Source organism: Anas platyrhynchos, chromosome 2 (genome assembly GCF_047663525.1).
Source record: "Anas platyrhynchos isolate ZD024472 breed Pekin duck chromosome 2, IASCAAS_PekinDuck_T2T, whole genome shotgun sequence".
Taxonomy (NCBI): domain Eukaryota; kingdom Metazoa; phylum Chordata; class Aves; order Anseriformes; family Anatidae; genus Anas; species Anas platyrhynchos.
In genome coordinates, this window is record NC_092588.1 from 58,273,548 (window position 1) to 58,295,463 (window position 21,916).

The 21,916-nt window shown below is 34.3% G+C and overlaps 1 protein-coding gene across 8 annotated transcripts in view; it reads left to right on the plus strand.

Annotated features, from left to right (window-relative positions):
* Window positions 1-21,916, plus strand: part of CCDC102B (coiled-coil domain containing 102B) — a 162,666-nt gene that overhangs the window by 1,057 nt on the left and 139,693 nt on the right. The window contains exon 1 of one of the 8 annotated variants that reach the window (XM_072034804.1): window positions 20,020-20,135. The exons of the other annotated variants lie outside the window; for them this stretch is intronic. The gene's annotated coding sequence lies outside the window, so the exon portion shown is untranslated. Of the gene's footprint in view, window positions 1-20,019; window positions 20,136-21,916 lie in introns of those variants that run through there. 8 annotated transcript variants of the gene reach the window in all.

Consider the following 21,916-nt stretch of genomic DNA (forward strand, 5'->3'; position numbering starts at 1 on the left):
TCCAGTTAACTGCATTTTATTTTTCTCACTTCACACTGATTCTTAAAGCCATTTTGTAAAGCAGACTCTGCTATGCATAATCTCATTGCTAGAAGCCTAACTCTTGTTCTAGATCATCTGTGTGTTAGAAAACTTTCATTTGGGGATCTTTTTCTGAATTTACTTTTTTGTATAATATACTGAAGATTAAAAGTATTTCTATAAAATATTAGGTATCAGTGGAATTAGTCATACCTACATCAAAAAAAAAAAAAAACATTCCAGAGAATTCTCAAAAACCTTTGAGTGGAAAAAATAATGAAATAACATGTCTGTCATTTTTACGTATGTGCACATAGCCTGCTTTTTATTAAGGCCAGATTTCTAAATTAAATCTAAAGTATTGATATTTACTTCAGGTAAAACTGAGAAATAAATTCATCAGAAAATTAATAATTTAAAGCAGCTGGTAATAAGCAGACTTAAATCATTGTGGTTGACTTCAGCACCAAGAGGGGTGGATCTTGAAATCATTTAAAACGTACAAATTTATTATTCTACTGGTTGGCTAATCTGTGGGTTGAAGAGACTAGCAGTTGTTATCCATAATAATAATTCTATATATATTAGTGGAATAATATCTGATATAGAATTCAGATATTATTCCACTAATATCTGCAGAATTTATCAACACAAATTTTCATGTTCCACATTGCTTTTTGTAAGAATAAAATAACTTGTCTCCTACCACTTTTACTGCACAAATTTTAGTTGGTGCTTTTCCTCTGAAATATAATAGGCAAGTACATATGGAGAGTAAGGGCAACTTTCTATCAGGAAAAAACTATTTTTTTCCTAGAGCAAATTTTAATTCAACTAGCTATATTTTTGTAGCTGTAAATATTGTAACAATGAGGTACATATTATTTTAAATTTAAATGTTGCTTTCTACTTTTTTTTTTTTATATATTTTTTAAACATATGTCAATTGCTGATAAATGAAGAAGTTGTCATAGCAGTACAATTGAATAAAGAATTGTCAGCATTCCAAGGGGGGAAAAAAAAAAGCAAGTCAAACTAACTTTCAGGCTACATTAATTGTTTATTTAAACAAGCATATGTATCGTGTGCTTTAAAGTGTACAAAACTAAATCTTGTCATTGTTGGGTTTGATTTCATCCACTTGCAAACAAGCACCTGAACACTCTGACATCAAGTTTAATATGTATAATATATATAATAATCAGATTAATTAATTATATATATATATATATATATATATAATTAATAATTATACTTGTGTGACACTTTTTATTAACTTTTCTGTTCCAAGGATTTGTTCTGTTCTGTTTGTGTGGTCCAATAGAAGTATACTTAAGAGAGTATGAAATTTGGCTCCCTAGAGGATACCTAGAGATTACAGAGGAGGAAGCAGTTCCTTCTGACTCTAAATTGTTTATATAGACACCTATATATAGGTGTCTGTTAATATAGACACCTATATAAGGGTTCCTGTTACTAACGTCATTATCATTACTGGGAGTCTGATTATACAGTACTATGCACTCCAAAAGTGTGATCCATCTCATTAAGTAGGTGGCAAAGCAATTTCCTTTCTATGATGGAGTTCCAAGCAAACTGCATTTGGAAACAGCAGTTTTAAAGGAAATCCTATGGAAAACAGAGATAAGCACTTGCATTTATGTTAAATTACATTGTAGCAAAATAGAGAAAAGAAAGTAAACAACAAACTCTTGAATAACTCTGAAATTGAAGTGATCAACTTCAGTTTGTGTGCTTTGTTTTCCTAGCATGGATTGATTCATAACTCTTATGCCTATAAATTCTGAGTCCATCTCTGCAAGGATTGTCTAGACTCCTTTTTCTTACACGCTTTCTTACACGCTTTCTTACATGCTTTCTTTCTCAACTTTGAATCTTTTGCTCTACTAACTTAAAGAGTTATAACCATAATTGAAAACCGAACATTAATCTCATGCATTTTCAAGGGCTGCTTTAATGTAAAAGATTTTCCTGCATTCCCAAAACAGGTCTTTATCGTGGCTAAAATTATATCTGGTAAGCTTCTATATCAGAAAAAAAAAATCCAAATTAGTTCATAAACAACACTTTTATGGTTATTAATAGTCCATTTATGTTGTATAGACCCTTACTGGACTTTTATTTTCCAAGTTGTTAAAAGACCATTTTACTTATTTATTTATTTTTTAATAAAAATTGTACAAGTAAGATGCTTCTTTATTTAACTGACATGACAAAAAGATATATCAATATATGGAAACTATTTTATCTTCTAATTAACTTCCTGTTATAGCTTTATAGAAACCATATTCCACATTCATTTGGAAAAGCAGTTCTCTGAGCAAAGTACACTTTTACTCCTTTTCCCTTACTAGTCCTTTTAGTAATATATTATTGACTGACTTATTGTGAAAATTATCTTTCTTGAACAGCCTGATTCTCTCTGCTCATGCTGCTATGAGTATTCTAGGTCTGATTGACATTAGGTTAAATTAAATGAGTTTCATGGAGGAAGCTCCCTGAAAGCTCTTCTTTATTTTTTTTTTTTAATGTATTTTCAGTTTACTTGAAAGTTTCTTCATAACTTCTGTAGGGTATCATCTTTTGACAAAAAGATGCTACCCTCTCCTCTGTCTGAAGCACGATATTCAAAAGAAAGTAGACAGGAGGATCTAGCCTTAGTAACCATTATGTATACAATTAATTTTTCCTCTTTAGATGTGACTACACGTAGACATTCCATTGGCACTGGGAAGATAAAGAAATATATATATATATATATATATATATTTTTTTTTAATGAATTTAAGTGAACCCTACCACAAAAGAGGATTACTGTAATAACAGTAGAATGATGGGTTTAGTGGGTTGTATTGGTGGTAGAGGAGCCTCTACCACCATGTAAAAGAGCCATGGTCCAATCACATGTTGGACCATGTGATCTTGGAGATCTTTTCCAAACTTAATGATTCTATGATTCTCTGATGGCTTTTGCAAAAATATAAATTTTCTCTTAAGTACATTTCTGTCAAAAAAGACTTAGTGAAGTTGGAGTCATCACAAGGTTCTATGTTACAGTTTTAAATACCACCAACCCTTGAACTGTTGAAAGACAAAATATTATTGGTGTTAAAATACTACAGTGGAAAAGAACAATTGAGAATAAGTACATATAAATGTACAAGAAGTAATCTCTTTTTAAATAAAAGTATTTATAGAGAATTACAGAAGGGATGGCTTCTAAAACTATTCTGGTAAAACTGAGTAGATCTATTCACATCAGAATTTTGTTAATTCTTATAAAACTGTAACAGAGTAGTTGAACAAGCCAAGAGGATGTGCTCTGACCCAGAGAAAACAAAGCATTTTTGAACATTCTTACTTGTCTGCTTATGTGGGTGGGAAAACCATTAGTTTCCAGAATGACTCTGAGCCATATTTTGAAGAAAAGCTGTTTTGTGTCTTAATAAGTGTTGGAATGTTTTATCTGAAGCAATGCATCATGTATCTGTGATTAATTTTCCCTACTGCCAACATTATGAAACTACATTTGAAAGTAGGTCATGTTTATGTAGATAAAGATCATAAATATTTACAATTATAAGGCAATTACTTCTTATCTCTGATATCAGAAGGAAAATACTTTTGAGATGCTGTCAAGAATAAAAAAAAAAATCAAGAATTGATCAAAATATGAATAAAATTAAAAACTTAACTTTTGTTAAGACATTTAGTGGATATGCCTCTACTTCCTCACATTTAAAACAAAAATGCCCACTCTGTCATTTTGTAAGTAGGCAAGAAAAAATGCCTGTAAATGACAGTGAATCTATCCAGTCTAAAGTTACTTTGCAATAGTGTTGCATAAAAAAAAAAAAAAAGGCAATGTGATAATAAAGTTATGATGCTTTTTTTTTTTTTTTTTTTTTTAAATAACAAAGCCTCTCCATACATTTAAGTGATATTGCTTATTGTATATGGCTGAACAGGTGTCATTGTTTGTTCTGACCTGATTCTTGTTCAGCAAAGTACTGTGCAAGGTGACTGAAAAATCTCTAATCTTCATTGGTCTGTTTCAACTTCCCTTTTGAAACTGAAAGGAGCCCACTGACCTGATCTATAGACCAATATGAAAAAATGTAATCAAAACCAGATCTTCTCCAAAGTCCTCAGTACTGCTTGGGAAAAGCTGACCATTTTGGTTATACCTACAGGGGCTCTCAGATCAGTGAGATTAATTTAACATTTTTAAATAAACAAGTAATGCATTACATAGTAGAATGCTGATGTTAGTAATGTCTGGGAAAGGAAACCAACCAACCACTGACAACATGCTCATGGCACAATGATCTTTGGTCTGAATAGTTAACCTTAAGCTTATTTAAAGTTTACTTGAATATATTTGTTTTAGTTATCACATTAATTAACAGCCTTCCTAGATGAAAACGGACAGATGAATTAAATATTTTTAACTTTGATTTTCACTTAATACTGGCTTTAATAGTTTAAATTTTTTTAAAAAATATGTTTAAAACCAGTTATGAATGTCATGTCGAAAGGCAGATCTAGCCTTGTGGATCAATGCATGTCTTAGATATTACTGCCACACATCTCTGGAGCCTTCCCTCTTTCTGAAAAGTTCAGGACAAATCCACAAAAGGATAGCCTTCTGGCACAGCATAGGTCATCATCTGTATAAGCAGGATAGTACATGTATGTACTGGCTGAGCTGTGTGTGGTGTGGTAACACACTGACAACCGTGCCTCTGTGTGAAGTCTTTTGAGATTCTTTGCCACTGACCACCAACAACTGGCTCTGCTGCCACTGAGCTGAACAACAGTAGAAGCTACCTGCTTAGCCTACACATTCAACTAAATGGGCTATGACTGTTATTCATTTCAGTGTGGGTTAAGAAATATGTGTCACATTCAGTGAGGGTTTAAACTAATTTACTCAGTTTTCTGTGAAAACAAAGGAGGAAGACTTACGCACTGGGTTGTTCTTTGCCTCTTCTGTGGAACTGTTGAAAAAAAATAATCAGAAACACTTTAAATTTGAATAACAGTGAATCTCCTTGTGTCTGAATAGTAATTGCTGAAGAGCATTGGTGGTAGGCCTTTTGGTTTCAAAGGAAGTTTATCAAAGTAAATTTGTGTTGGTGGTTTGTGAAATTATTTTCCTCTTCTCCTCCCCCATAACCTCAGCCTCTTAAAAATAAGCAAACAAAAATAGGCAAGAAAAGCATGACTTCAACAACAGCAACTTTCTCTTCAATAACAGTATCAAAAATGGTAAGGAATAATTTTCTTTTAAATTATTACATACAAAGATGTTAAAATTATGATTGCATAACAGGGGATATCCTGGGATAACAGGAACTTCATTGCATTTATTGCAAAATAAGAGCAGTCTTTGTTTGTGAATGTGTGTTATATTATTGCTCCTTTTTTTAATTAGGAAAATATTTTTATTTCAGGTTTATATTCCATTTTAGATGTGACTTATCACTGCAGCCATCAGTGTGCTGCAGCAGATGGATTTCTGAACTAGGAATTAAAGAGATTGAGAATTGGAAAGGGGAAAATCATCTAGAAATTTGAGTAGCAGTCACAGGTGTGCTTTATGTTTTCTAATTTTGATTTTTCTAATTGTAAAGTTCAACTAGAAGTGAGATTCTTAGGAACCACTCTGTATCAAGTATTTTGTACTTAAAGAAGGTAACTGATTGTGTTATTAGTATTGTTAGATCATTATCAGTAATAGTATTGTAAAATAAATAAATAAACACTTCCCAGAAGAAAACCTCAGGCTCCCCAGAAAACTTCCTCCCCAAAAAAATCAGAAACCTCTACACAGCTCTGATAAGTTAATGTTTTTGTTCATACCAGATGTTCTTTCATATGCTCAAAGTGAGCATACACTAAATATCTGCACTAAGTATCATCTGCACCAATCCAGCCTTTGCGTGAGTTAACCCAGGTTTTCAGGTCACTCATCAGAACATCCTGAAGATTATAATAATCAAAGAAAGTTTAACTATCCAGTAGGAACTCTACATCCTGAGGAAGACTGATCATGAGCTGTTGCAGAGGGAGAAGCCTCCTAATGTTATCAGTCAAGCTTGCAAAATGGGAAGCCCTAGGTCAGCTGTCAGGTAGGATGGAAACCTACATAGCTGGAGCCCTCAACATTAGTTTTAAATGAGAAATAGATACAAGTCCAAATGGACTGACCTCCAACATGGCTTATCTCTAATGCTTGTTTCTGTTCTAGGAAACTGTTTTTTTGTTTGTTTGGTTTGTTTTGTTTTCCCAGAATGATCTAATTATACAACTTTTTCAAGTGTAGTGGCTGAGAAGTGAATATTGATACTACAGGCTCAAATGCATAGAAGTTAAGGTTGATATATTATGAAGGTTTGTAATCAAACAAAATATTCCTGTGTGGAAAACTTGCTGCAAATTATTTAAAGCAGTATTTCAGAGTTGCTTTTGGCCTTATGGGTAGTAAATGACAACATCTGTATTCACAAATATTTATGTTGCCTGTATTTAGGACTTGAACACAACTTCAAAGACATAAGAGATATTAGCTTACCAAAATAATTTTCTTGAGGGTTGAGGTTTCTGTTCAAGTTGGGACTGTTGTTGGACGTTATGAAAAATGATGTGTGAATTTCTCTGATATCTAATAATATTTCAGTGCTTATGTTGACTCTTTCTTTGAACTTTGACTTTCTACCCAGTCACTTCGTTTTAGTAATGTTTTAGGAGTTAAATTATTGGTGAAAACGTACTCCATCCATCAAAGCTATTGGAAAAATTTCAACAGATTCAAAAATGGTAACTAGGTGTGAAGAATAAAAATAAAAAGATAAAAAAGATATAAAAGATAAAAAGCAATCATGCTGTTTGTAACTTGGTTTATTTTTAGCCTCTTTCCTCAACCAATTTACAAAGTCTTTACAAAGATTTACGTGGGTTATAAATGTACTCATACATTGGGAAACCAAAACAACCTACTGAATGCATCATATTACCCTAAAATGGAATATAAACTGTATCCATGACAGTAACCTGCTATAACAGTAATTACTTACAAAGTATTATGAAAGTTATTGAGCATTGATGTTGTATCATCTAATTTAGGACAAATTTTTAGTTACGAAAAGAACATCACATTAAGTGCTTCTGTTTTCTGTTACTGCTTCCAACTATTGGCACCTCGTGTCCTACTATAACTTCAAAGAGCAAAGTTTCTTTACCTAGATGTATTTCTTTTATTTAATATTGGAAGAAAATAATAAGGTCCTTAGACTTAGACTTAGACTTCCACGGTCAAATTATCCTATTGGCCTATAAAACCTATATTTTACAGAAGCAATTCACACATTGAGAGACATAATATAACCCATAACTTTTACAGGAATCACAGTGGACGTAGTAGTTTCAAAAACAAACAAACAAACAAAAAAAAAACCACAAAAATCAGCCCAAATATAATGTTTTGTGGAACTTTATGGAAAATTAAATGCTTCCTTTAAGTCACTATTTGTTGCTCTAACGGATACATCTATTTTATATTGTTTCCACCTGTGTTTAGGAGAATTGACCATTAGTCTGAAATCTGGGAATACCTGTTTATCTTATACTCCATTTTTTCACACACAGTTCTGCATGTTCACAGTTTGTGTTGGCAGAACAGGTTTACCTGGAAAAAGCTGGGGTTTATACACATCCCTCTTTATTCTCTTTTGTTATCCTTTAAAACTGTGCTCTATCAGGGCCCTCACTAGAGCTGAAATAAAACTATTAGTTTGCTTCTAATGCAATTAGCTTAGGAAGTGACGAAAAGGAACAGAAGAAAGTTTTTTGTCATCACAGAATGGTTTGGGCTGGAAGGGATATTAAGGACTATTCAACTTCCTTGGATAGGGATACCTCCCATTAGACCAGGTTACTTGAACACTTTCAGTGATGGGACAACTGCTCCACAACTGTGATCCACAACTGCTCCACCCAGTCTTTTCCAATGTTTCACTACCCTTATCCTGAAGAATTTCTTCCTACTATCTAATCTAAATCTACCCTCTTTTGGCTTAAAGATATTACTCCTTGTCCTATCACGATACTCCTTGACAAAGTGTTCCTCCACAGCTGTTTTGTAGGCCCTGTTTAGGTACTTGAAGACTGCTGTAAGGTCTCACAGGAGCCTTCTCTTCTCCAGGCTGAGTAAACCCAACTCTCCTCATAGGAGAGCTGCTCCAGACTTCTGAGCATCTCCACGGCCTTCCTCTGAACTTCCTTTAACAGGACCAGGTCTTTCTTTTGCTGCAGGCCCCAGAGCTGAATACAGCACTCCAGGTGGGGTCTCATGAGAGCAGAGTACAGGGGGAGAATAACCTCCCTTAATCTGCTAGGTACACTTCTTTTCATGCAGCCCCATGATATGTTTGGCTTCTGGGCTGTGCTATGAATTCCGAGTCAATTTAGCTTTATAAGATTTTTTTGGGGGGGTCAATAAAAGGCAAGTAAACAGCACTGGGTGCGTGGGGAGTCTGGGCTCCACCAACACACACACACGTTACATCAGGCAGTTGGTTTTTATGCTCCTAGGCATATTCATTACTACTGCATATTCATTACTACTTCTAGAAAAGGCAGGGTTATTATAATTAGTTCCCGGAATTCAAACCCTCCCACTGGTGCATGCGTATGTCTCCAGTAGTCCCTCTGGGGGTCCCTTGTGCTGAAGGCTCGTAGTCTTCCTCCCAGGCTTTTTCCTTGTACTTCTCCTTTGTCCTTCTTGGCTGGATATCAGAGACTTATGTAGCGTCCCATGCAATAGTCACAATAGTTAGCAGTTATTCTGAAACCCCCTAGATATCAGAGACTCAAGGTTTACCCTTCAAACCATCTATTGACATGAATTGCTGGAACATTCCTTACAGCTGCAAGCACATGTTAGTGGCTCATGATGAGTTTTTCAGCACCCCCAAGTCCTTCTCTGCAGGGCTGCTCTCTATCCACTCACCACCCACCCTGTATTTGTGCTTGGAATTACTCCAACCAAGGTGCAGGGGCCTTGTTGAGCTGCATATTATTTGCACGGGCAAATAACAAGTCTTGAACTTGTCAGGGTCCCTCTGGATGGGGGACACTTCCTTCCACTGCATTGACCACACCACTCAATTTAGTATTGTTGAGACACTAGGTTAGTGTGCACTCAGCCCCATTATCCATGCTGCCAAGTATGTTAAATAGTACTATTTCCAATACCAACCCCTTAGGAATGCTGCAGTCTCCACCTGGACCTCTACCTCATATAAGAATCGGAGTCCATCCCCGAGAATAATTAGTCATGATCTGTGGATCTTTTCTCAGAAAGGAGGAGAAATACGTCAAGATGAAAAACAAAACAATACACTAATCTTTCAAAAGGATTTGGATTTGAACAATCTGCTGCCCTTCTACCTCAAGAAAATCTAATTTATGTGAAATACAATGTAACAGTTCTTAGTCACAAAGAATAGTTCTTTATTTTATAGTAGTATTTTGGGGGGATTCAACTTTTCTTCATCTTTGCTCATACTTAACTGATTAAATGTCTCTGGTTTTGCATATGCCCAATGTCTTTTTTTACAGGTTGCCCTTTGACTCTAGGGTATCCAAGTATTAAAGTATTACAAATTTTAAGTACTTAGTCTATGTTTATAGACTCAAGTTTTATCTGGCTTGGGAGGAGCATATATTCCTTTGAGCCTCTCTTATTTTAAGAACTTTTTTTTTTTCTTTGTGTGCCAGCATTTCTATTCCTTTGTTTTTTGGAAACAAGGAGCCTGTACACTTGCAATAATAGATGTGGGAAAGATAAAAAACTGTAAGTTGCTAAACACAATTACGCTTTATATCTCAAGATATTTTATATTTTTTTCTAAAATGTATGTATTTGTTTCGTGGATGAGTGCATAGATCCTGATATGTTTCATAAATCCAATAAAAATATCAAACTTTTAGCAAATTAGAGATATGGGGGAGTAGAGCCTAGCTGTCTTAAAAATGTCACTGTTATCTGTTGCATGCTTTGTAGTGTGTTTTTGTTTGTTTGTTTGTTTGTTTTTAATCTTAAATGGAAACAAGAAAACTGCAGGAAAACACATTACTGCCCTTGAATAACAAATAAAGATAATTTAACAGTCCTTTTGAAACAGATAGTCTGGGTTTTTCTTTCAATCACTAGAGTGAAAATTGTTTAAATAGGAAAATAGTTCAGAGAAAATCTTTTCCATATGTCACTGAATTCTTACAGAAACATAACATTATTTTTTTCTGTGTGTGAGAGAATTCTGATGCTAATCACAAGAATGATTTGTTATTTACAATATGATGTTTTTATTAATGTTAATTGCCATATTGAAAGCAAATGTGTTCTGTGCATAATCTGCTGCTGGATTTTAAAAGTTCAGTAATTGAGTTTGTTAGAACAAAGTTCCAAAGCATATATATGTCCACATGAAAAACATGTTAATTATTATTTTTATTTATTTATTTATTTGCATTAACAGTTATTCCATTAAGATTACAAAATAACTTTCTTTTTTAAAAATAAATTACCTGGAAGAGTTGTAGATATCAAAAATGTGGAGATACTATTTGTGGTAACAATTGGGATATGCTGCTTCTAGGATTAGTGTTTTCACAGGATCCTCTACTCCTTATATAGTGGTTTTCAAGCCATTTAGCTGCAAGTTATATATTCAAAAAGATTAAAAACTCTTGATTCATTCTTGTTCCTTGGCTGTTACAGCAGCGCTGTTAGGAGAGGTGGACATGCACAGCTCCTCACAAATTGCACTTCTCAGAGAATGATGAGGTTAGAGGGGATGACAAGAGTTCACCCAATCCAAGCCCCCTGCTTGAAGCAGGTCAAATAGTGCAGATTACTCAGGGTTTATATACATCACATCATTTCTTTCAAGAGAAATTTCTGTTTTATCTGTCAGAGCGAAAGCTGTTGTTGTTGTTGTTGTTATTAATAATAATAATTAATAATATATTATTATAATTATTATAATATAATAATAAATTATATAATTATATATTAAATAATATAATAAAGACCTTACAGCAGTCTTCAAGTACCTAAACAGGGCCTATAATTATTATAATATAATAATTATAAGTATAAAGTATATAAGTATAAATAATGATAAATTATTATTATTATTATTATTATTAATAATAATAATAATAATAATTCCCTTCCCTCCTCTTTCTTCTCTTTCCTGAAAAGCTTCCCTTAATTTTCCTTAAAGTGGGGCAGGACCACTTCCACTTGGAACTGTAAATCTTATTTCAGACGTTGGAGTAGTTTATGGGGAAGGATAGGAGATGAGGATAAACTGTCAATGAGAATGGTGTGGCCAGCTTGAGGGCCACACAAGACTTCTTCACATTTCGCTTTGTGAAGTTACAAATTATATATAAATCTGTTTAAATCAGTTTATATATCTATATATATCAATTTACTCTACATGTCTTTGTGTGAATTGCGAAAACCTTCAGCAGAAGAAAGCTGATGTAAGCTACTATTAACAAGGATTCCTCCAGAGTCATAGTTTTTTTTTTTTTTGTTTGTTTGTTTATTTGTTTCTTATGATAAAGACTGGAATATCAGGTAGCATTATACTTAATATTGTTTTATAGTGTAAAATGCTTATTGCAGCATTCTGGTGATTGCTTTATTTTCCTTTGGTTTCTGAATAATCTTGTTTAGTTTCTGAATAAAAAAGAAACCCATCACCTATTCCAGACTAAATTCCAGCATGAAAAAATATTTCTTTTCACTTATTAATCCCTCTGTGGCTTATTACATTTTAGTCAGTATCTTTAATGCTCATCCTTTACCTTTTCTCCTGGGAATATAAAGATTTATAGGATATAAAATGCTGTGACAAAGTGTTTCTGAAGAACCACAGAAAATGTGCTATTACACTGTCAGTCAGAGTATAGCTCACTTTGTCACAGCATTTTATACCCTAGAAAAATGCATTTTTTTTCTACAGAAATGTTCCTGAAGTTACTTTCTTGTATTGAAATGTTTTGGCTACTTAGGTAGTTAACAAACTTTGATATTTTTCAATAGTGCACCAAATGGAAACTTAGGTCTCATTTATATACCTTCTCTCTGCCTTATTGTTCCCTCCCATCATCTGGTGGTGATCAACACAGAATTGGGATCTGACTCTTTTTGCACAGATTCTGTATTCTACTAACAAGTGCTTACTTACATTTGGTCATACTCCGTTTTAGTATTACTGTATTATTATTATTACTGTATTTTATATATATATATATATGTATTAATCCTCTAGTGGGATTATTAATTAATTAACTAAATTTAAAGGCAAAGGTGTTTATACCATAAGGAAATAATGAGCAAAAAAGTGATACACAGTTTTAAAACTATTTTATATTTGACCAGATCTGTACAATATGTGTAAAACTTCTAGCATTTCTATGTTTACTCTTGCTCTCTAAGGCAGTTTAATTACTTTGGCTTTGTTTTATTTTCTTAGGAACTTTAGAATTAAGTTTTTGGCCTTATATTATCAGTTATATTTCAGAAGCTCAAGTGGAGCGTAGGTGATAGAAGGAAGATGAGATTGCATAACTTTATTTTGTGTGTCAAGACATTGATTAATTGTGGCTGTGATTTCATTTGATCCCAAAGACATACTGAACAATCCAAACTTTCCAAACTGATATAGTGGAAAAACTTCTTTCTTTCATACACTTACTTGTGATTTTATAATCACAAAACAAATAACAGCAACAATAACAAAAAAAATCAAAACCATTAAAACAGTTCTTTTTAATGATGCTAGAAACATAACTTTATATTTTATGGTTTTTGCAGCATAATTGTTTTTAGTTATCAGACATGTAAAGTAGTTATAAGAGGATTTTTAAGATTTGCATCAAAGGTTTGATAATAAAAGTAATGTGGCTAGAGAAGTGTAAGCGGGAAAAAAGATCAGCAGATAAGTTATGACAGGAAGTATTGCATCGTTTATCTTTATTTCAGGACATTTTTTTTGGCTGATTTTTAGTTACAACACATGTAGAGAATATAGTGTTTGGAGCCAACATCAACTGCTTAAAAATGGTTTAATTTTTATAGCTCTGGAAAAAAATAAGCACAATGATCCTCGGCTGTGCACTCAAAAATCTTGGAATCGACATCTTTTAATTTTCTAAAATAACACTTTTCTTAACTTTCTAATAGAGATCATGATCAGACCCAGGTTGAGGAACTATGACAATGTGCTTACATTGGCACTGTCCATTTAGGTCTCCCAAATTTACAGGACAAATGTACTCTGTAGTAAAATATTAAACTTTACCTTCTATGCTCATTATCAGTAAAAAAAACAATACAAAAACAACAAATAAAAATAAGACTTCAATTCTCTTTGTATAGACTAGTTTAGAATTTACTAATTCAATACTTCATTAATTCATGAACTCTGTAACCCACAAGTTCTAATTCCTTATTAGTGCACCTGTGAGCAAAATAGTTACCAAGACGATGGTGCAAGTGCACATTCTTCCTCCTCTGTCACAATTTGGATGTCCCCTGTAATACACCAGGAAGCAAAAAAGCCTCAGCAGTCTGGTTGCTCCTGGATCTGGTTCAAAAGCTTTTTGGCATGCTGACATATTTATACTTTTTAGATTGGAATTTGGTCTATACTGTTTCCATAAGCTAGTGGATTTTGAAGAAATTGCTAGGCAGTAAATCTGCAAAGACCCCAGGAAATGATGACTTCAGGGAACAGCTCACTGCATGTGAGAACAGCTGCAGAATGGATGTTACTTCTTCTTGTACTCTGCACTTGTTGCTCTTGCTCTTGAGCTAATGTTTCTGGTTCCTAGTCCCTAGCATGAGCTGTGTGTTCAGCCAAAACCTGAGCAGGATCTTAGGAGTGACCAGTGTACTGGGTCTGGCTGGAATGTTAACTTTCCCGGCAGCAGCCCATACAGTGCTGTACTCTGTACTTGTAGCTGGAACAGCAGTGTTATCACACCAGTGTTGTGTCTACTGCTGAGCAGCAGTGGCACAGCATTGGGCCTTTCTCTAACCCTCCTAGAGGGTGGGCAAAAAGTGAGGAGAGAAACATCACCAGGGCAGCTGACCTAAACCAATCAAAGCGATATTCCATACCGTGTGATGGCACACTCAGCAATAAAAGGTGGAAACAGGAAGAAGAGGGGAGGGGTGGGCTCTCGTTGGGAAAACGTCGGTCCTCCTCTCGAACACCGGCTGCGTGCATTGAGGCCTTGCTTTAAGGACGTGGTCAATCATCGCTCATTTGTGGGAAGTAGAGAGTAATTTCTTTCCTCTGCACTTCTATATAGCCTTCATTTATTTTGTTTGTTTGTTTTCCTCCCTTCTTTTTATTTTTTCTTTTCCCCTCCCTTTTCCTCTTTCCCTTTTTATTTCCCCTTAGTTAAATTGTTTAGTTCATGGTAGTCTTTATTTAATTGTTATTATTATTTCCCTTTAATTAAATTATCCTTATCTCAACTTGTGAGTTGTTCTTTGCTTTACTTCTCCCCCTCCTCATCTAAAGGAGGGGGAGTGAGAGAGCGGTTGTGGTGTTTAGCTGCCCAGCACGGTAAAACCACCACAACCAGTTACGTATGTCCAGATATTTGGGGCCAATTGTAAAATGGAGATAAACTTTGACAGACAGAGAGATTTGGAAGCTGTGAATAGAATGCAAATTGTAAAACCAAGTGTGTCCTAGTCATTCCTGTAACCAGTTACTTGTTCTGCCCTAAGGATTTTGTGCTACATTTATTTGAGACAAACGACGAGCCACCTGACTCCAGTGTGCCTCAAGATTTGCAGGCTTTTTTGTGGGTAGACACATATTCTTAGATTTAGCTATACTGTAAATAATTCTGGTATGTTTGCTTTCCCATACATGCCTAACACTTACTTCTCTCTCTCTCCTTTTACCCTACTCTCTAGCCATGGGGTTGAACAATCCCACACAGCATAAATATCTGCATAGGCATGAGTGACTCTATGCTTCAAAGCCACTTCCACATCTCTAAACTCAGTTTTGCTCTGAGCCACCAATCTCTGCTGTAAAATTGTGCTAGTCTTTACTGATATAGTTGCAGCTTTCTCTCTATAATTCCCCACTCACTGTGCACTCCTGTCTGTGATCCACACTGCTGTCAGCAGAGAGGTAGGCAGATGGGTGTCCCAACTCACTTTACACTCTCTGTTTGTCCTGTCACTTGTTACCTGGCGATGTACATTCCCCTTTTATGAATTAATGTCTCCATTGTTGGCAGCCCTGCATATAGAGCAAAGTTTTCAGGGAAGGACAGTCAGTGTTCTTCCCTGTTTTTCCCACCCACCTCCTCCAGGCCTTTTTTCCATTGTAGGGGAAATAACATGCTAAACCAAAGAACTAACTCAAACAACCTAAAAGCCCCAAATATGATCACACTCCCAAGCTATAACTGATTTTTACAAAAATCTATTTCTTTATTTTTTCCCCCCATGGACATAAGTTCACACGCTTTTGCAGCACCTGGAGTAAATGAAAATTACTTTTGTTCTTCTTATTATTGTTTTTAAACAGCTGTAGCAATATCATGTGAAGTTCTGACTTTCCAGTAGCACTTTCAAAAAACACATGTAGTTTTGACTTTTATATATATATATATATATATATATATATATATATATTTAATTATTTTTAGTAGATTAGACAAAAGAAGATTAACTGGCTTCATCTGAACTAGACACTTTCTGTTAAGATATGGGATTCCTTTAAAAAGAAGTTTGGCTGAAGCCTATGAAGGCATAAGAGATGTAACTACAGGTTAAGTCATGCAGTATGGGATGCAGAGGGATGTTGAAATGCTATCCTCTGATAGTGAACTTACTGGAAAAGCTGATTTCAATGAGCATGAATTAAAACAAGGGAAGTGTAATAATTCTTTTCACTTCTGGTGATTTTGCCAACTGTATTACCAGGTTTATTACATTTCTCTTTGCCCATAATAGTAATCTGGGATAATAAATCTAGAGCTGTTCTTTTTCGTTACAATTGTTTATGATCATAAATAAGCAAAGGTTGTAATATAATGAAATATGGTGTAGATAGATTCCTTGTTTTGTTTGCCAATTATCTGTATGTTTCTTCTTTCCTCTTATAACCATCAGATCTGTTTCTCTAACTCCCTTATGCTGTCCTCACCCCACTCACATGATAACATGAATGTTGATTCCTATATATTACATACATTAGATTATTTAGTTAAGAAAACTACTCTAAAAGGGACTCTGTGTTACTTCTTATCCCTGAATTGTTAAACAGGTGGAACTACCATAAGATTTCACAGGACAGAAAATCCCCACTTTCATCTACTTCCCTAACTTCATCTTATCTTTCCATCTAATTATCTTTTATTAAGTAAATTACACTCATCAAGTTCCATCTGCTGAGCTAGCTTGTCTACTGCTGCAAACTCAAGCTGGAAACTTTCAAACTAGCTGCAGACAGCATTTTTTCTTCTTCTCCATTATCAGACTCAGCAAATTTCTGATGTTTAGAGGTCTGCATCTGTAACAAAATGAATGCTTTCTTATCTTTATTATCTTTCAGATACACCTCAGACATTTTTCTTGATTGTCCCTGGAACAGATTGAAAACTGTCACCTATAAAATATAACCAAAATTCAACGTAGATGTGAAATGTTTTACTGTGACTTATTTTTCTATGAAGCAGTCATATACCAGAGAAGGGAAATTTTTTGAAAGTATCATGATAGCTAAAAGGATGACTAAGTATTCATTGTCAACCAGGGGATTATGACTGTCTTAAATTAAACATTTTGCTTTTTATTTCGTCAGTGCAGTTTTGTTTAGTAACATGAAAGATCCCATTGACATAAAAAAGTCCATCCTAATCATCCATCTGGAATCATGAGATCCTGATCGCTTCAGGCACTCTGCTAAAAATCAGAAGATTTTAATTTTAAACCTTTGCTTCCTTTCAGGATTCATATTCAGTCTATTTCTGTTAAAATAGATACAAGCTCAAGTCTTAGCTTTCATAGCTGAAATTGAATTCCCATTGCTATTTTTATCAGAGTTGGTTTACAACAGTCAAGCATGGATATTAAACTAGCTGCATAAGAATATCTATCCTTGCTACTATTAATATTTTGTTTCAACACTCACAGAAAGCTATTAGTCTTCAGATTAAATGAAAATGTTTCTGAAAAATATCTGAAGAAAATAAACATTACATTAAAAAAAAAAAAAGTTTGGAAATGCCATCACAATGAGGTATGGCATTTTAAGGGGTAGTTCATCTGCTTTCATCCCCCATGTTCTTAGAGGCTGATGTTCCTAGTTAGAGTTACTTCAATGGATCTGCACAATACACATTAGTGGTTTCCCACAAAAGGAAGCTGACAGCCAAAAGCTCACTTTAGCTTATGTTTTTTTGTTTGCTTCTTTGTTTTGTTTTGTTTTGTTTTCCAAAATAAAAACCAAGCACTGAGTTTTAAATGTAATATGGTATAGCTTATATAGTGTTTTTGTTTTTTTGTCAGTTGCATAACAATTTCTTGCTTATCTTTTATTGATACTGCTTCTATAATTCTGTGATCTATATAGATTGAATGCAATTCTATGATGCTGTCAAAAGGGACAGTCCTACTTTCCTTCCACCTCTACCATGTGTTTTGTGGAAACACTGTTTCATGCAGACTCTTGTGAAAATATGTGAGGGCACTGATAAAGCTGACAAATTACTAGATGGAAATGTTGCATCTGTTTGATCTGATTACTTCATTAACAGGAAAAAATAACTAGTCAAAAGAAAGTGTAAGACTGAGAATGTGTGAGAATGGAGGGGATGACTTTTCGGGAGCTGACTAATACTGGTTATGGAAGTACAGCAATTATGCAAAGCAGAAAATCCTACTTCCATTAAGGTCAATGGAAAAACACCCTTTTACTTTGAGAGCAGGCCTGCATCCAGAAGACCTATGGATGCTTCAGTATAAAATATAATGGAAATTTAACAAAGTAAATATGGTAGTGAGATTAATTTTTCCTGATTACAATTAATAAAATTACACTGAGTCATGAACTGCCCTTCCCACATTCTAAATACTCTGTTAAATGTAGTGTTAAATTATAGGGCACTGCACCTTGCTCAGTAAACCAAAAATATATCTAAACCAAAAATGTATCTAAAAGTCTTCAAATAAGTGTTGCACTTCTGTACACCTGTTTTGTTTTTATTTGTTTGTTTTTATTAAGTGATAAAACTTGTAAGTTAAATTACATGAGAGAAATAGATGAAATGAAATCTGAAAAGTCTTTAGTGAATCATGGCCTCTAGTTACTTTTTGTTCTTTTATTTTTGAGAATTTGGCTTTACGTCTTCCTCTGTGCTTCAGTGATAATATTTATTGTCTGTATTGTGTACAAATGAGACAGAACAAGGCAATCTGACCAAGCAATGAAAGCTACTAATTTATTATTATTATTATTATTATTATTATTATTTAGTACATATAAGAGGGTGAAAACAGGCTATCTCACCAAAGAAATTTTATATGTTTCTATATAGTGAAACATCAAAATATTTCAGTCATATTTCCACTAGAATATTTCCGCAGGTTCAAGAATGTAGGTCCTTCAGTGCTGTCATTCCTACTTGAAAAGAAAAAACATGGACATCTAGCAATAACAATATGTAATGTAAAAATGGGCAAAGCTTCTCAATGTTTGTTTCAAGCAGTAAATTATCCTCATTTTACAAATGGGAAAATATATGCAAGTATTAATGATTTGCTGACTTCCCTCTGTCAAAAGGGAGACCAAAGTCAAGGTTTTCTGTCCTAATCACTGATCTACTGTCTACTGCAGCAGAGCTGGTCAGATAGCATGGTCAGATACCAATTAAACAGTCGTTTTTAACCAGTATAAGCACAACATCTTTATGAAGTCAACAATATATGTACATTTATCTTGTTTATAATGGGGTAACAGGGCTAAATATTTTTGTCTTTTATTTATTTCTCCCCTAGAAATTAGCCATGCTGAAAGCTGTATTCAGTGTGGATTCTAATTTCATCTTTTGTATTGTTTGTGCTATTGACCTATATAATCTGTAGATTATTATCTGTAGACCTGTATAATCTGTAGCTCTAGACCAGGCTGCCCATAGCCCCATCCAACCTGGCAATGAACACTTCCAAAGATGGGTCATCCAGAGCTTCTCTGGGCAACGTGTTTCAGTGCCTCACCCACCTGCACAGTAAGGAATTTCTTCCTAATATCTAATCTATTTTTTTGTTTGTTTAAAGCCATTAACCTTTGTATACCCACTGCACTACCTGACACAGTCCCTCCCGAGCTTTCCCGTAGGCCCCCTTTAGGTGGAAGGCCACTATAATGTCTCTCAGTAGCCTTCTCTACTCCAAGCTGAACAATCTCAACCTTCTCAGCCTGTCTTTATAGGAGAGTTGTTCTAGTCCTTTGATTGTTCTTATGGCCCTCCTCTGTACTCATGCTAATAGGTCTATGTCCTTCTTGTGCTGTGGGCCCCAGAGCTGAACACAGTACTCAAAATATCTGTGTTTTTACCTTACATCAGCCAGCCACTGAAATGAATTATGTTGACAAATGTTTCTTTTAATGATAAATAAATAAATAAAAAGCTAAGACACTGTTCTACCTCCTACAGTCTTACAGGGGATTTCTAAAAATCAGTTTTGGTTAGGTTTTCTGAAAAACACACAGGGAAGTTAAGACAAATATGAATATCTGGTATTCCTTACCATCTCAGACTAAGTCACCACTAGTATTTTCTGAAGGAAGAGTCATTTCTTTTGACTCTTAATTTATTGGACATTTAGGTACAAAGTTAGGATCAGTTATTCAGGATGAAATGTGCTGGCACATTTCGATGTTTCACAAAACTCTTTGAAGTCTTGGAGCTACTCAGCTGTGGTAGTTAAGCTACAAGTCAGCTTCAAAAATTAGCAGCTTCAACTTGGACTGGTAAGTCTGATCTGATGAACCTGATCTAATTTCAGCCAACACAGTGGAGGATGGCCAAGAATTCATGGTCAGCGGATGAGGCCAATGGTATGACAGCAGTTTGCAGTTACATTGCCTTAAACCAATAATGAAACCACAGCAACAGGCTGTTCTGATTCTTAAAGGTCTTGTTCTCTTCTCAGGACTTCTGAAGTTTCAGCCAAAGCAAATGATTTAAATGATTTCCATCTTCTCTCTCTCTTTTTTTTTTTTATTCTCCAACTTTTCAGATACGTAAATATTTGTAAACTGTACACTTTTCAAGTTGTTCCTTCTTCCAGTGAATATATAAAGCCACTAGCAATATCCATTAAAACAGAAACAAAACAAAACAAAACAAAACAAAAATACTGATTATCAACATAGTAGTGAATGTCTCCACAAATACTATTGTTCTTGGACAGAATCAAAAAATGTGAGTTTTTTCACTACTAAAAAATAAAAAATGACTTTCATTTTAAATAAAATTTTCTCTCTTTCTCTCTCTCTTTCTTCCTTTCTTTCTTGCTTGCTTTCTTGCTTTCCTGCTTTCTTGTTTTCTTTCTTGTTCTTCTTTCCTCCTTTCCTCCCTCCCTCCCTTCCTTCCGACCTTTTTTTCCTACCTTTTTTCCAACACTTTAGGAAAAAAAATGCATTACCACAAAACAAAAATTAAAGTAACAAACTACAGTAAGATTTTAATATTTAATTATTTTGGCTCTAATGGGCCTCTTTCAAAATCATGTGTGGGGATATCTTTGTGTTTTGGGTAGGGTTTATTCAGATGACAGTTCTGGAAAGAGATCAGGAAACAAGGAAAAGACTACCTTGATTAAGCTTTGGCAATGGCTGTTATGCAGCTGTGTAGTGTTGTTGTGTGGGTTGCTGGTGCTAACCAGAGAGTGACAATAAAGGGAGTTGGAGTCTATTTGTCCACGTTTTTCCTTTTCTCCAGTCATCTACCACAATTCTCCAGAACCTTCTTATGAGTGGCAAGTAAATGTCCTGGAAAGTACTGAAAAGTTGGTAACAGCTGAGAAAATGGAATCGGAAAATTCAGAAACTGAAATGAAACATGAAAGAACCATAATGTCAAAACTATCCACTCTTCAATGATTTGTTTACTGCATTTATTTTCTACATTTCAAATACAGGTGTTAATGCTAATCACTGTAGCATATAAACATTATTTATATTAAACAAGGACGTTGGAATATAAGATTTTTTTTTTTACTTTAAACAATTTAGTCTTCTATTGGTATAGCAAGATGTTTTGTTTTGTGTTGTTTTGTTTTGTTTTATTTTAACCGAGAGGAAAAAAAAAAAGTGACTACAGCTTTTCCATATCATCATTGTTTTAGCAATGGGATAGGAAAGCAATTTCTGAGGTGTTGATTTTCCTCTGGGCAAATGAGTAATAGTGGATAAATAATGAAAGAGAGCAGCAAGATTTACTGATAGGATGTTGATATTCTTTCAAGCATAATAAGTGAATACACTTTCTGGACAGTTTCTGGAATGTAGATAGCAAAATAAAGCACACCATAAAGATTCTTGATTTTCTTTTTCTTGTGAAACAAGGAGTATCCAAATGTGAATTGTTTTTTTTTTTTTTTTTTTTTTTGCTTATGTAGATAAATTACTAGGTAAGTTTTGCTTAGTATGAAGTTCCATAGTCTAAGAAAGAAGGCAAATGAATCTGTGACTGTAGATGTAGCTAAATCCTTTCATCTTACTAGACATTTAAAACATATATTGATTCA